Source organism: Corvus kubaryi, unplaced genomic scaffold, assembly GCF_017639235.1.
Source record: "Corvus kubaryi isolate FWS band 111438036 unplaced genomic scaffold, C.kubaryi_AGA036_p1.0 67, whole genome shotgun sequence".
NCBI classification, from domain to species: Eukaryota; Metazoa; Chordata; class Aves; order Passeriformes; family Corvidae; genus Corvus; species Corvus kubaryi.
In genome coordinates, this window is record NW_024582055.1 from 6,168,322 (window position 1) to 6,180,967 (window position 12,646).

The window sequence follows — 12,646 nt, forward strand, 5'->3', positions numbered from 1 at the left end:
ATCTCTGAAATACTTTAAAGTCTTCCAAATAATCAAGTATAGTGACGAAGATTTTTCCAAATGAATTCTTAATGCAGGATATTCTACTGCATTGTTCTTCTATAGAGACTGCCAATTTCTTTCTTTGCATTCTTTATCTCACATTCTTTTAAGTACATGCTATTACCTTTCTTTGTGCTGCTTCATATTCCCATTATTGCTGCTTCACTCAGTCAGGCCATTCCAACATACACATTGCACCTGCTTGGATATCTTTAAAACTACCTCTACAAATCCCTAAATCCATTACAGATGCAAACAAGAGCCTCGCAGTGAGACAGTCTGTCTTTTGGACACCAAGTTGTCATCAAAAATCTCACCATCACTTCTTCACCTGCTCATGTGGTACCCAGCTGTGCCTTGCTGTGGCCCTGCCTTTGCCTGGAGTGTGAGATTTGCTGTTCAGAGGAGAGATTCCCATTTCTGAAAGACTCCGTGTCAATCTCTAGCTGGCCCCCGTATGTTCTTCAAGAGAACATACACAATTAAGTTTTGATGGGGGAGAGGGGAATGCTTTAGTTCTTCTTCCATGTGCGTTAAAATATAAGTGCATATTGTAAAGAAAATATAGCTGCTTAAGGAAGCAGAGTGGTTAGAGTGAAAACTTCCAATAACTCTGGAAGCCAGTATCTTAACATGTTTTACATTACAGTTCACTGTGTTAACACTTGGCCACAGTGCTGTGCAGCTCCTAATGTATCAGAATTATGGAAACATCTGGGCTAAATAGCTTCATGCCGATCCACTGAGAAAATTCACCAAGGATTCAATACTTTTTAAGATATTTCATTCTCTGTCTAGGATAGTAAGTTGCATTATGCTTATATACCGATTTATGAAACACACAGGAACATTTTGTTTCTTTTTTTTTTTTTTTCTTTTAGTCTTTTAAGTGCCTACAGGGCACATCTGTGCTTTTTTTATTAAGAGCTACGTTATGGCTGGGCCTTGCGTGGCTGCAGTGTGGGAGAGGAGCAGAGAGGTTCCTTTTCCCTTTGCGCAGCCCATCCAGAGACTGCCAAAAATCACAAACCTCTCCAGAGCCAGGAGTAATCCTCTGAAAGAAAGATGTTTCTGCTGCATCTCTGTCCTGCTGGCCAGGAGAGCTGGCTGACCATGTGGGAAAGTACCAGATTACTCTGTTGTGACACAGCCAAGGTGCTCTGGTTGGAAGCCCCTTTGCTGCAGGCATTGCTTCCCACACGCTGTCTGTCCCTGGCACACCCTTCTGCTGGGACTGCAGGAGCAGCACGTCCACTGGCATCCTCTGATCTCACCAAAGTGCTGTTCTGGGGACACCCAACTCTGCTTTGGTGTGTTTGTGTTGTGCTGGTACAGAGAGGATGGTCTGTAGCAAGCACTGAAATCTACCTTGAGGTCTCTTGTAGGGCACACACGGCTCCTGCTGACTGTGAGGTCTGTAGTGTTGTACACTGATCCCATTTGGTGTCATAAGGAGCTTTTGGGTTCCAAAACTTCCTTGCCTCCCTGAAAAGCGTGCATGCTGTACGTTGCTCTGCTGCATAAGCCTTACAAAAAACTAACAGCAAGATGTTGTTCTGGTGTGGCTTTGGCCTGTGCAGGTCAGTGCTAGGCATCAGAATGTCTTGAGTTTCAGTCCAGCAGATGATCAGTGTGGGGCTCACTCTGACACCATGTAAAATAACTGCCATTAAACTTTTACTGTTGGGCAAACCCTACATTCTCTTTCCTAAAGAGGTGAGGGATTGCTACAGAGCCTTCATTTTTTCCCTGGAAGTATTCATGTGCTGGATACGTCTTTGAATTGCTTCCTCCTGGCTCTGAAAGCTCAGCCTTCATCTGGTGTTCAGGCTGGACTTCAAATGAGGTGAGGAGCTGGAGAAGAGACGTTTTGTGCGTAAGGGACTGGACTGTCCTGTGGCACTTCCTTCCAAGGTGACAAGTTTGCTTAAGTTAACTGCTTGGTCAGGACTGAGTCCCAGTCACGGACTAGAGATCTTCAGGTGCGAGGACACAGAGTTACTCTGGTATCAAGATGACATCTTTCTGTGTGGAGAAGAGAATGTTGTCATCCTTTCTCTGAGTGTCAAATAAAGCATATTCAGCCTTGCTTGTGCAGCATGAAGAACACATAAACTTTTTTTTTTTTTTTCCCAAAAAGGATTTTTCCAGATCCTTCAATTTTACTCACATTTGAGAGCAGTAAATTAAACTCCTTCTCATGGCGTGAATTTCTAAATTGTCTGGTACAAAATTTTTCTTCTGTCTCCTTAATTAAATTGGATGTCTTCTTTTCTTCTAGTGAAGGGGATGATTTTCACCCACTGTAATGTTTTAAGCTGACGTGATAAACTCTTGCTCTGATGGAAAACCCGTTAAAAAGCAGACCTGGGAGCAGCAATACCAGCTTGTCACCCAACACTGATCTCCTTGAAGTAGGTATGTGAACTTTAGTATCCCTTCTACCTAAGGTACAGGTTTTGTGGGGTACAAATAAGAACCCTTCTACGTTGTGCTGACTTGCTCTTCACTAGGCCAAAGAAATGTAAATACAGATCAGGAAATGTTCAAGGCAACGCATGGTGTGGGGACTTAATCTACTTTATATGCATATAGAAAGCTTTTATAGGGATGATCATCAACACAAGCTCTTGTCTGATGTGCACTGTAAATAAAGTTGTGTCCCAGGCCTCTGTAAATCTCAGCAGCCTGGACTGCTCTGAGCATTGAGAGAACCCAGCTCAGCACGGAGAACAGAATGCTGACACGTAGCACTTCAGGTCATTGTGAATTTCCCAGCTTTAAACCGAGCCCTAAACACGACTGTAAAAGCGCTGTGATGAGGCCTCTGTGAGCATGAGCTTCCCAGGGTGCGCTGGGATTTTCTGGGATGAGAACAAAGCGCCTCTGTCTGAGGGCTCAGCGTTCTTCGTGACTAATCTGGAGCTGGAGACTCAGCCCCAACAGCAACTGGTTTCTCTGCTCTGGGTTCCAGCTGCTGGGCATAGTTTGTTTACTTTACCCTCTGCAAACCTTGTAATGTGTATACTTAAAGGAAAAAAAGTCTGCAAACTTCAGAAGATGAAAGACACCACTTCATAAGTCTTCCACCTCTGAGTATAGGAGCAAAGAGCCAGCCATATATATAAATATATATATTATATTTAACGCATTGTTGCCAAGTATCCTGAAAATACATTGAGGAGTGCTGTATGATTTTTGTATGCACTGGAATATAGATGTGCAAAGCTGAACAGAGCTTCATTTCCTTCCTGTGATTGGTGTTTGCAATGGCTTAGAATCTCTTAAAATGCTTTGCCAAAGTGGGATGGTGAAGAAAAAACATTTTATTGATAGAATTGCTGTTTTTCTCTCCTTTTTTAATGTCATGAGCCTCCATGAAAGCACATCTCCCAATTCTCTTGCCTGGAGTAAATTCCAGGAAACATACATAGCACAGTGTGTTTCTTTGCATTAAACACCAGGTAAGTGCTGCAGGTGGACTTGTTCAGTTGGCATTACAGATGTTTTCAAGTCCCCAAATGTGCTGGTGACTGGTGTGTGTTCTGACATTCAGGAATACCCACGTGTCAGTGAGAATGAATTTCATGTCATTCCTGCTTTGTTGTAGATGCACCTTTCTCAGCTGTTCTTAGTACTGAAAGTGCCAAGTATCACATTCACACAGTTAAGGAAATCATTCATGAAATAAAAACATATTTTCCAGGACATTTATTGACTTCGTGTCCAAGGGGATCCCATCTGCAGCCCAGGAGGGAAATGCCATTTGGAAAAATCACAGGAGGATGTCTTGCAGCTCTCACTTGTTCTCAGGACACCCATGATTCCTGTCAGTTCTCTCAGGTATTTTTAGTTGGAGAAAGATAACACAAACTGTTGTATGGAACAGTTCTTTATTTACGAGTATTTATTCAAGCTTCTTCATTTTTTTACTGTTCTACATGGTCTTTACTGAAATTGGTGCAGTGTTTATCTGCAATGTTTTGGAAAATACTATGTTTTAAGCCTTTTTTAAAGGGAAGAAATAAGATAGGGTTGTCAGCATGTTCTGCATTCTCTGCTTTCCTAATGGCACGAAATTCTGTGGAAAGTTGAGGAAGAAGTTGATCCCACAGTACAAGAGATTTGGGAAATCCCCATGGCACTGGGATGGTATTTTCCCAGGAATGTCTGAAGGCACCTCAAGGTAGGTGATGATTGTTACTTGTGTTTTGCAGTTGTTAAAATTAAACCACTAGAGGTTTAAGTGGTTCACCTGAAGATCAGGTAATAAATCCAGAGTGTGTTAAGCACCAAACTCCCCAGTTCTCAGCCTCTGGCAGCATAGCTCCACTTAGGAAAAAAGGAAAAAATCCCCAAACTCTCTAATTAGTCGTGGAAGGAGTGAATGTGCAGGAATCTCATACACTTTGAATCATACAGTTCTTTTTTCATTGATGCAAAGCATTTCTGGGGCTTGAGTTCACAGGGAGAAAGGGTGACTGAGGTGAGAAGTGTTCAAACAGCTGAACAAACCACACATGCACTTGAAATTACTGCAGGGTTTGTAAGTCCATAAAAGCCTCATAACTGTAAGGTTTATTAGCCAGCATAATAATTTTCCAAAGGAAATAGGGGGACTTGTGAGTTAATTATTGCTCCACTATGCTGCATGTGCTGTAACACTGGAGAAAAAGATGATTTTTCTTTTTTTTCTGCATGTGATTGACCAATACAGTGGTGATCCAGAGAGGTTATGTGGCTATAAAAATAAAGCAAAAATCCCCAGCAAACCAAAACCCCCCAGTAAGAGTGACAGTGGGGTGTGTCATGTTGAAATGCCTCCAGTAGAGATAACTCATTATTAATGCTCCTGCACACAACAAGGGAGCCTTTGGGGAACATTTTTCTGTATGACTGTGCCATTTTTCTCTGACTTGCAAAAAAGGTGCATTCACACTGAAGCTCATTCAGAGAAATGAACGTGGCACATCAGGGGAATGGATTTCAAAGCAAAATCCACAACTTTTAGGTGGAGTGATTTATTTTTCTGATGTGAGTTTTGTTAGGATAATGATCTTCAAAAGCGTGATTTCTGTGGTTAGAGTAATATCCTTGGTGAGCTTTCCTGCAGCTGGCTAGTATGATTCAGTAAAAGTTGGTATTTTAGAGTTTGTTGTTTTTTTGGGGGTTTTTTTGCAGGAAAAGTAATTTTTTCCACAAGACTCTGAAAGAAATTTATAACGCATATAAATGGAGTTTATTAAGGCTTTGGCAGATTGTGACCCACGTTAATTTGTAAAACTCAGTGTCTCGTAGCAAGTAGTCAAGTTTAGTGTTCTTGGGTTCAGGTAAAGATTCCTGGATACAATTCTCTGATCCTGACCTCAAGCAGCATGTTTTCTTGGACAACAACATGTTTTCTCCAGTAGGTGTGGGACAAAAGCTTGTATATTGATCAGACCAGCTACTTCTATCAGATTTAAGGTATAATTCACATGTCTGAAGTGGGTAGCGAATATAAAAGTATCTCAACAGCTGCATGAGCTAAACAGACATTTGAAAAGCTTTGGAGGCTTCCTAAAGCCTCCAAAGAGTAAGGCTGAATAGTCAACCTACTAATTTTCTAAGGGAAGTAGGTGATATGAGTTAACCCTCCAGTACGCTGCACACGTTTTAGCAGTAGGAAGTGCCATATGGAACAGTGTTTTCACCTTTTTATTTGCTGACGAGAAGTCAAAAGCACAGAGAAAATCCCTACAGTTGGTTCTTTTTTTTTTTTTTTTCCCAACTGCAGACTGTTATGCCACTTTAAATAAACACGGTAATCTACCAGACTGGTATTAAGATAAATGTTTTGTGGCCTCAGCTAAGTCCATTTCCTGCACTCATTTCTCAGCATGCAGTTGAGAATGGCAATAGCTGGAGCACTTGGGAGGGATCTGGACAGAGACTGATAAAGTACTCGGTAAAAAAGAAGGAGCTGATCACACCCATGGGTGGTCCTTTGCAATGTTTTGTTTACAGAGATCTCTGGCACTATTTGCAACAAAAGCATTCTTCTGACAGGAGGCTGTTCTGGTTTTTCTGAAGTGTTCTGTATGAGTTAATAGGCAGATGTCTTAAAGAGGGAGATTGAGAGGGCTAGGGTTAAAATCCACTGATGTAAGAGATCGTGCACTTCTTCTGTGTGTAACACGAAACATTTGTCATTTATAAAGGTGATTGATTGCCAACCCGCTTATGTTACCTGAACAAAGGATTTAAACCCAGAGTTGAAAATGGACTGCTCAGCTTAGTGGATTTACTCCTGAGTGGATCCACTTGCTTGTTTGGGAGACTAAGAGATACTACATGATAGGGCTTTGGACACTTGGGATATCCATGAGATTGAAAGGCCAGGTATTCAGTAAGTTTTCCTTGGGACAGGAAGAAACAAGGCAGGTCTGGCCCTACAGAGTTGTTTGCAGGCTGAAGAGAGTTCAAGTTTAGCAGAAGGTGTTAGATCACTCTAATGAGTCTAAAAAGTTTCCAGATACTGACAGGAGACTTCACAGCAGAATTCCAGAAACAGCAATCCACATAAAACAGCTCTGGAGTCCCCTTTTTTGTTTTTAGCTTTCTCTTCAACATCTGTGTTTTTTCCAGTGAAACTTTTTGTACCACTAAGGTACAGTAGACAACGATCCCTCTGCGGCAATATTTCTCCTCCTGGATCTTGAAGGAATACTGATTTAGCTTCCATAGTTTATTTACTGGCATTGCCTGTGCTGGCTGTAGGAAGATCATAACAATGTAGTACTGTGAGTAATGATGCATGTGGGGGCCTGATGAGCTCCCAGCAGGTCTTCTGATGGCTGATGCCACGTTGCAGGAAACTTAAGAGAAGCCCTTCAAATCATCAGGTACTTTTTCCCTCTTAGGAGCTGCTGCTGCAGAGTTTCAAGATTCCCTTTGAGTGGTGTTATCGTTCCTCTCTGTCCTGTGGGAGAGCAGAGGCTGCTTTATGAAGCTAGTCATGGGAATCCTCACTGGTGTCTCACTAGAAATCATGTACAAGATGCCATTGCAAAAAGATGGATTTCAGAATTGCATGTATACAGTGGATGATAAATACAAGTGACAACAAAGAAACGTCAATAAGAACTTCGTGTAGGAAAGCTACTGCACCGACTCAATCTCCTTCAGTAAAAATGAGTGTGGTCCATAGATTCTGGTTATTCGAGCAAAGCACAGTTTACCTTATCACATTTTCAGTTTCATCTAAACTTGCAGAAAGGTTTATTGGAGCCTTGAACTCTACATCAAAACAAAACCTTTGAAAACTTCAAAACTTTACCAGTCTTTTTTTCCCCCATCCACTCCTTTCTGTTCAAATCCGTTTTTTCCATCAGCTGAGGACATTGGCAGATGAATTGGTATTCCTGAGCTAATAATATTCATTCTGGTGGGACCCCAAACTGAGAGAGGCCTTGATGGGTGTTCCCCTCCAGCAGCGACCTGTGGTTCTTGGCAGCCCTGGGAAGGAAAGGGGCGACACCAGCCAGAGGAAGGGTTTCTGCTTTCAGTGCACCAGCCAGATTTTGGGTGCTGCTGCCAAGAATGCAGATTTTATTAGTGCTGCAAAAAGAAACTCTGTTCAGGGGTCTTTATTTTCAATTCCAGTTTAATTCATGTTAATACTGCAAAGCGTATTCTCCACTACCCTGATGCCGTTTCACATCCCCGGGTGGAGTTGCCCTCGTGTGATGGAGTGGAAATGGGTTCAGGGTCTTTAGGGAGTTTGATTTATTATACCAGATTTGATGCATAAATGGGCAAATTACGTGGGTGGGGGAGAGATGGGGTAGGGAGAGGAAAGGCCTGGGATATGTGAACTGGTTTCAGTAAGAACCAGTGTGAAATTTCATCCCATTCTTAAGAAGAAACCAGCCTTTTCAAAGTCTCCCCATTTTTCCAGACTTTAAGTAAGTAAGTAAGTAAGTAGCCCATGCTTCCACTTGTTGGCTTCCAATGGAACCCAGAACCAGGGGGTACAAAAGAGACACAAAAAGTCATTTAATGGCTTGAAATGAAGTAGTTACAAATGGATGAGGATGGGATAGGATTGGTTCTTAAGAATTGCCCTATTTGGTTTCTGTAGCAGAAGAAACCTGAAGAATTTTGTTCACCTATTGGTATGTTCACTATATACATCAAACAGGCTATGCCAGGTGCTTGAATGAAGAAACACTTAATTCCTGAAACTTTCATTTACATTAGCTCTAAACCCTCATTTTGTTACTTACTTTAATTACCCAACCCAAATAAACACTGAGGAGTGTGTCTCACATTAATTTGGGCCCAGACTCAGCAAGGTAATTTAATTAAGCACCAGTATAATTCACAGCACATTAGAAGTCCCACTGAAACCTACTTCTGCCGCTTTGCAGTTGTTTCGAAGCTGGTTTTATTTCTTGACGCTCCAATACAAGCCAAGCTTATTTTTTTTTTTTTTCATTTCAGCTCAAGTTATGAGCAGGGGAGAAAGGCAATTTGAGGTTAAGTGGAGAAAAATTTTACAGACTACTTGGGGAAAAGCTGAATTTTAAGTAGAAATGGATGTAGAGGAACTGAAGCACGTGTGGGCTGGGTGTTTCTCAGGCTGCAGGTGGAGGATCCTTGCTGTGTCCTCAGTTCCCCAGGGTACTGCTTGGATGGGTCTGCACAGGAGGGGACAGGAGGCCACTCTTTCTTAAATACCCTGGGGCTGGGCTGTGTTGTGCCTCTCACGAGAAGTGCCATGATAAAAATCTTGTTGGATGCTGGCAGAGACCAGATCTGCACTTGATTGCTCACCTTGCTTGCCTGCATAGCTTGGAGTGTGCTGGGGGAGCCTTTTGCTGCTGCTGAAACTGTGGCAGAGGAACTGCCCAGATGAATTTCTGTCCAAAAGTTCTAAAGAAACCCTCACCTTGGCATTAGCTTGGTTGGAATACTTACTTTTAAGATCCAGCTTGCTCAGAGTGTGGTCCTGCTCATGTTGGTATGAATAACTCCATTATGTAAAAAAAAATTACGACTGCATAAATTAGAAGAAACTTGGATCCCGTGCCATTCTTTCAAAAAATTGCAAATGCAGTTGGGGAATTGACAAATATCTGGAATATTAATTGAAAATACCAAAATACAAAATTTTTTATTTCTTGTTGTGGCTACAACAGTGTTACAGCTCACTCTCTTTTAGCTTTAAATAATTGTCTCGATAATTAAAGATTTAGTTTTAAACCTATTAAAATCACGCTATAAAATTAGTGCCAGTTCTATATAAAATGTAGAGAAACTTAGCCCATGTGAAATGGTTTTTAGTCAAGGAAAATACCTAAACAACTTTCTGGAAGTTCTGAAACATTTTGACAGAACTTCTGATGTAAAGATAAAGATTAGCTGAAAGGTTAGCATTTTAAACCAAATCTTTTTTGTGTAAAACAAGAAGAATCAATCATCACGTTAAAGGGGGACTGTTATAACAATGAAGCAATTTATCAAATGCAAATGCAGGGTTATGAATAGACTCTAAAAATCTCTTAGCTTCTTGTCCAGAGCTGCTTTCCCACAAAGTTAGCATTATGTCACTGACAGAGTTGCTGGGAAACTGGGATACTTGCACGGAGAAAATTTGTTTGGAAAATGTTTCTATTTTTGGATTTATCAACATATAATTCTGAAAAAAGACTTTTCTCATTCTCTCCATACCCTCTCCCTCTGTTTGCCTAAAATTTCAAATGGGAATGCTGCTGCCTCAAGTGAATAGTGGTGCTTGGAAGCATTTTAACTTTGTACAATAACACAGAAATGCAAAGTTGTTATTTAAAATATTAAAGAAATAATCCCTTAAAAATAGCACTGCTGTGTTTTCAAGCAGTTTCAGTTGCTACCACTTATTTTAACTGAATTGTTTGTTTAATTTGCAGCACACCTTCTGTGCAACCTGGTCAGTCTGTGGCAACTGCTGGATTACTCCTGTTTCTTTATCTACTCCTCGGGAAATGTTTCTGAGTCAGCAAAGGGAACCCAGCACATTTTCCAGCATCCAGGAGGGAAGGCTTAGGAGAAAGACGGGCAAACCATTGATGAGCCAGTAACAGTAAACAGAAAGGAGGAAGAGCAAAGTGGAGCAGCTTGAAAGGAAGGCCCAGGTGGACACCAGCCGGAAGTGCTGAGCACTCACTCTGTCAGTGGGGTAAGAAAACTCAGAGCAAGCACACACAGCAAGATCATGATGAACTTCTCAGAAATTAGCCAAATTGTGTTGCACAAATTTATAATCCCTGCTACACTAAAAGTCACAGCAGGGGTGCTTGTCTTGGTCTTGTCTCTGACACTCCTGTTCTTCAGAGAGCTTAATGCTGTCCAGGGGCTGGAAGTGTGGAGGAAGCCCTTCCTTCCTCCCAGCTGCACCTCACATGTCCCAGGACCACCACAAAAGGGATTGGGGTTAGGGTTCTGCTCTTCAGAACAAGCAGCCAGCCCTAAGCCTTCTTCTCTTACAGGCCCCTCATTGTCCTTGTCCTTGTTCTCCAGGTTTTGTCTGCTCTGTGCACATCCTCCTGGGATGGTGGTGCCCACAGCTGAGCCTCCTTCTTCCCCCCACCAAGCCAAACACAAGTGTTGCTCCCATGTGTTCTACAGATGACACTTGTTTATTCTTCCCACAATGGTTTTCCATTTTTTCCCAGCAGCATGATGTTGTTGACTCATATCTGTGATTTAATATACTATAGCTCAGTAAGGAAATGGTAGAGGATTTGTGGGTTTGATTTTTTTCTTGCCTTTCTGACTGCTTTAATAAACAGAAGAAGAAGGTACTGTAGAATCACTGGCAGATTTAGCTTATTTAATTTATTGGTTTCCTCAATGCTGAGGTTGAAAAGCCACATTCACATATGTACCTGCTGACATCATGATGTCATTAAGACTGGGCTATCAGAAGAATTGTAGAGCCCCTTCTAATGGTATCAGCTGAGAGAGTTGTGCTTGACTTCAGGTTTGTTTGTCTTCACAAATTAATTTTAACCGTATTTCTTTAAATTGGGTCTGAAGTCAGAGTTTGAAAGTGAAGCTAAAAATCTAGTCCTTATTTCTCTTTTGTTTCTGCAAAGCCAAAAGATTGCTGTCCCCTCGCTGTCTGTCACAGCAAGCTCAACTTGTTTTCAGCCAAAATGTTATTTGTGTGTCTAAGCCTTTTTCCTCCTGTCAACAAATCCATATTGATGGAAGGCTCAGTTTTGTTATTCATGCTTAAAACTATGTTTTACCTTGCAGGTCTACACTGGAGCCATTATGGTGTGAGAAATATCAAAGATAAGAAGTCCTACAAAGCCATAATTTGTGTGCAAGTTGACATGGTTCAGCAGCATGGACAGGGATAAAAAGGTTGTGGGGGGTTTTTGGGGGTTTTTGTTGTTGTCTTTGTTTTTTGGGGGGGGGGGTGGGGTTGGTTTTGGGGAGTTTTTTTAAATTTAAAAAATGATTTGGAAACAGATGAATGCTTAACCTCTTGAGACCAAACATATGTTAGTGTGAAGTAGCAAACTTGTGTGTTTGTTGTCCAGTTCATGACTACAAGCTGAAAATATTTTGACATCACTAGTTAAAGTTTGATAAAGGTAATTACTGGCATAGAAGCACCCAAGATGTTTGCCATGTTGGCTGCCTTTCAGTCTATCCCACTGAATATTGCAGTGCTTTCCAGTCAGACATTAGAGACCATGTCATGAATGCTTACAGCAACCTGGCAAAGTTTCCTGCCACTGTATGTGCACTGGCTCCATAAATCCCAGAGTATTTATTTCTGGGTCTGTCATTTTCTTCTTAGAAAAACATTTAATACTCAGACTGTATCTTCTGCACACATTCAAGTGGGAAAAGAAAAGAAAGAAAAAAGAGAGAGGAAAAAAAAAAAAGAGACTTGCAGTAGTTCATTTTCAGCTCGTGTTTTGTGTTTGTGGGTGTTGCAACAGTTGTAGATCCTGCAAAGTGGAATGGTTCTTGATTTAGTCTGTGACATGATTTTACTCATTCTCCCACTGCTTCCTGAGCTCAGCATGTCCCAGTGTTGTTTGGGAGAGATACGGAGTCAGCTGGCTGCTTTTCCAGGCAGCATTAGTCTCCCCATGCCTCTCCCTGCAGACAGCAACTTCTGTGTGATAAGGCTAAGTTTTCAGCTCTGAACATTCATCAAAACACACCATTCCTCTAGTAAGAACATTAAACTGAGATCTCTGATGCATGGCCAATTTGTCTCCTACACAATGCTCTTCTCAGTTTGCACCTTTAATGCAGCAGGTTTGGAAATAGGCTTTGAAACAGGACCATGTGGCTGAGCACAGAGAGCAGGAACCAGGAGGTTTGACAATTGCATCATTATCTGTGTCATGCAGACGGAGCAGCCCCACAAGAGAGAGCTCTGTATCACAAATGTAGTGGTGGAAATGGGAGTCAGTCCTCTCTCTCCCCATCCAGAATTTTGGGCAGTAGGCTGGGCAAACAGCATGGATGGTTCAGGGCTGCATTTTTTAGCTCCTGGGCTTTTTGGTTTTCCTTCCTTCTTTCCTTCCTTCTTTCCTTCCTTCTTTCCTTCCTT

General features: G+C 41.7%; 1 long non-coding RNA gene across 21 annotated transcripts in view; it reads left to right on the forward strand.

Moving 5' to 3' along the window:
• The first annotated feature begins 3,752 nt into the window (after positions 1-3,752).
• LOC121674343 overlaps positions 3,753-12,646 on the forward strand; it is a 92,550-nt gene continuing 83,656 nt past the window's right edge. For all 21 annotated transcript variants that reach the window (XR_006019574.1, XR_006019576.1, XR_006019572.1 and 18 more), the window contains exons 1-3: positions 3,753-3,885; positions 9,975-10,243; positions 11,326-11,436. This is a non-coding gene — a long non-coding RNA (uncharacterized LOC121674343). The remainder of the gene's footprint in view (positions 3,886-9,974; positions 10,244-11,325; positions 11,437-12,646) is intronic.